Here is a 4,249-nt window from a genome sequence, read left to right on the forward strand (position 1 = left end):
TTCTCAACCCTACCCGACCACCTCTCTTTCCCAATTATCTCTCTTTTCTCTTATCCTCATCAACCCGTTAATCGCAAATCCTTGCACAAATTTTTGCAAGGTTACAGATTCAAACACCAAACCATTCAATCCGTCCCATACATTTGCTAATCCAACTGATTACTTCCATTTTAATCACAAAATTTCAAATTCCCTAATTCAAACGCTAGACCTAAAGTCTATTGACAATCGCCTCTTCTTCCTTTGATAATTCAAATCCATGGCATGCATGGTTGCTTACTTCCAATTTCATCATTATTATTCTTTATCCAGAGGTCAAACACAGTAACCTCTGGATATTGGGGCTTGACCGATAGTCCAAAAGCTTCAACGATCGACTATCGTGCCCAGGTAATCCCTGCGATGTTTTCACCTTTGTTCTTCATTGATTTAACTCCTATTGATATCATCACCCTACCTTCGTCACTTTCCACTATCAGTTTTGAATTAACCATTACCCTAAGGCTTGAAGGACACTATAAATACGACCTCAAATGCTCTTACCTAACAAACATCAATATGCATCAATACACCTAATACTACTACTGAAAGAAAACGTTCAAGTTTTTTCCGTCAAAATTTGAGTTCCTGTATTTCCTTTCTAACTTCTCTTTCTTCTTTTGATTCTCTGTTCGAGTTTAATCTACTGTGAGTGGATCGTAGAAAGTCTGGACATCCTAGACGGCTGTTAGCATCTTCTTGATTTGCTGCTCCGTAAAATATCAGTGTATGCTCGCCTGTTCTCTTTAGTGTTTCCTAAATTAGTAATGTGACTTTATGTTTATGTTGTTTATACTAAAAATCACCTGCTAAGCATGCTGGTGTGGGGTTTTGTTAAGTAGTGGCCTCCATGTTATTTTGTTCACTCTGAGGTTGATCATGCTCCCTAATAGTTATGTTACTTTGTGTTGTTATTAACCTGTAATGATCATTTAAATCTTAACTCTCATAGCTTAGCTAGTCAAAATGATTCTGCATGTTCTTCGTATTAACAAATCCTGCTAAATGTTTGCATTTAGTCAAAATTCAAATCTTATGCTAATTTTATGTGTGATTTACTCTTGTTAGTTGAGAAATAATTATATGAACACTATCATCTCATATAAGCCAATTGAATCATGTTTCTGAATCCTCTCTAATGCCCTATTATCTCTAGTAGCATGATCATCATGTCCATGAAATTATATTGCTTTGTCTTAGTTCAATATGTGAATCTTATTACAACTTTATGTTTGACTTATTGTCTCTGTTGAATATAGTTGATAGTATTGTTCTGTGTTCTTAGTGAGTCCTATAAGTTTATCATTGTGGCTTGAGATCATGTGATAAACCTGAACCTGCTCACTTGCTGTGGTTTGATTTTCCATGTCCTTCTGCTATCTCATGATTTTGAACTCTGTAGGAGTGGCCGGTTAATTAACTCTTGTTGAATGTTGTGCTCATGCTCACACTCATCATGCTACTCTTGTTAGTCCAATGGTGTTTGTGAACCTCTCTTATGTTCTTAGTTTGAGAAAATTGCATGCCTAACTTACTATGTTGCCTGCCTAGACCCATGCCTGTATTCATATGTAATACTGATCCACCTACACGGTCATATTTCATTCAAAATGAATGAACCTTATCAAGGGACTTGCTTCTATTTGTCATGCTAAGATTTGATCATGTTTTCATGTTATCTTAATTGAATAAGATTAATATTGACATGTGAAGGTCATGAATCAGACTGTGTTGGTATAACTTGTCACTGAACTCAATTACATGTTTAAATGAACTAATTACATCCTGCTTATCGTGCTTTAATCAACTAAGGATAAACCTCTATACCTATTGCTCCTTGTCTATATGATGTCACTATAGAGGGACCTGATCATGAAATGGAGTGTTAATAGGCTCTAGCAGCCTGAAAACCCATTAAACTACCCATTGTTACCACTAGATATCATGTCATTAGCAAAAACTGACCCCTCAGGGTATATTAGTGTCTTTGTTATCTACCATCACTTCTAAGAAGTTTGAACAAGTCCAAAAAGGTTTCAGCCATGTATATGTTAGTCCTGGACCAATCTGAAGTGTCTATTGGTTTGCTCTAAGTCTTATGGACATGTTCAGAGGTCCCGAAATGATAAATCTTCAGTAGAGCTAATGGAACTAGTGCATATGTCTTTCTATGTAATGCATTTATCACTGCTTGGACCACTTGACTAAATCTCTCTGAAACCTGAACTGACTAGAAGTAGTACTTATCTGCTGATAATGTGCAGTTAATTTGTTATATCTTAATAATGATCCTTCTAAGTGTTCTAACATATGTTAAGATCAACCTTAAGGTCACTAATGTTACTAGACTTTATCAGTCCATTTGCCATGATATAACCTTATGTTAGTATTATGGTAAGGGATTCTAGGGTCAGTACTGTTACTGGTTCCGAGTTTCTCATGTCTTGGTATTTTGATGATAATGCAACATCTTCAGTAGCTGTTTGTATCCGTGTATCAGACTTCTATGCATCTGAGCTTTGGGGAAGCTTATCATGAACCTTATGTTTATTTCTGACAATGCATGGAATCTAAAACCTTAATTGTGCTTAAACCTTGAGGGAGAGTAAGAGTAGATGGATAAGGGTATTTAGGTGTGAACCTGGATTCTGGCTAAAGTGCCCCTCCCTGGCGCAAGCACTGCTCGGGGTCCCTGAGACCCTTGTGAACTCTGAAGTGTTAGGGGACTACATGGGAATTTTATCCATAAATAAGGTCTCATTCTAAGCCTTTGGTCATTAATTTCTATTAATCCTCATCGGGTTAATACAAGTAAATTTAGTTTCACTGTATTCCTCCTCCTCCTATTATTATTGTTACTTGCTATAATTTTATCTCCTATTGATTTTTCACTAATTATTTTCCCCATTCTTTTGTGTATGTATGATCTAGGCCTGTTGAGTTCCTTTGAAACTCAAGCCTAAGTTCCTGACTTGGGCCACATTGCTTTCTTTCATGTTGAGTCCGCTACTATGTGAACCTGCTGGGCCTGATTATCCGCTAGCCCAATACCCAGCGTCCAGTTCTCTTCCCCTTTTTATTTCAAACAATCATTAGCCATTTATCTGTTGTCCATATATATATATATATATATATATATATATATATATATATATATATATATATATATATATATATATATATATATATATATATATATATATATATATCTTTGGAAACTAACATTACTATGGATTATTATCTGATGCTTTGTTTAGAAAACCTAGGCAAAACAAAATTTATTGGTAAAAGACGGTTGAATAGGATTATAAAAACTCGCTTGCTTTTCGTTACTTAAGCTTTTATAGTTTGAAACTAACCCTTTCAATAACATAAATAGTTTACTCATGTTTATCACTAATGATTTTCAGCTTTTAATAATTAACAGATTTGAGAACAAAACCTAACACTTCTTGGAACTTCAAAGTAGATCATATACAATAATGGGCTATTTTGAAAATTAAAGTGAGTCGCATATTCAAGTTTGCAATAACAAACATCGACCAGTTTTAGGCACACGATTTTCTCGCTAAACACGTCTTCAAATACAAAGGTATTCCAACTAGAGACATATTTTCATAGGGTAAATCTTTCGCTTTTCAAGCTGCACAACCTCACAAATAATATCTCCCTTTTCAAAAACAATTCACAAGTTTTCCCAAAATAATGAGTTTTGTTTTCAAACAAGGTTTCAAAACATTCTTTACAAATCTTATTTAGCGATTTTAGACACTAAGCTGAGCAGGATGTATACTTCCTTTCCCCATACCTAGCCTAAGTTTAAAGAGCCACCTTAGGTGAATTTTAAGAGATGCCTAACACCTTCCTCATAGAATAACTAGAACCCTTACCCAAATCTCACCGGTTAGCAGAACATTAGGATAATAAATTTACAAACACATAGGTATCATAATATACCTTAAATATTAGGTGGCGACTCTCTTTTATCAACTTCAAATAAACTATTAGTTGTATTTTTTTTGACTAGTGCAAAATAGGGTGCAACAGAGCTCATCCTAGAGCATGCATCGTAGCACCTGTTGTTGAGCCTCAGATGGTGCAGGATGATGAGATTCTAGATCAAGTTGAGCCAGTAGGACCGACTCATGTTCCAGAGGGGTTTATTGCTACCCTAGTGCTTCAAGACGCCTTTGTCTGCATAGTTGGTCTC

Source organism: Nicotiana tomentosiformis, chromosome 9, assembly GCF_000390325.3.
Source record: "Nicotiana tomentosiformis chromosome 9, ASM39032v3, whole genome shotgun sequence".
Taxonomy (NCBI): Eukaryota; Viridiplantae; Streptophyta; class Magnoliopsida; order Solanales; family Solanaceae; genus Nicotiana; species Nicotiana tomentosiformis.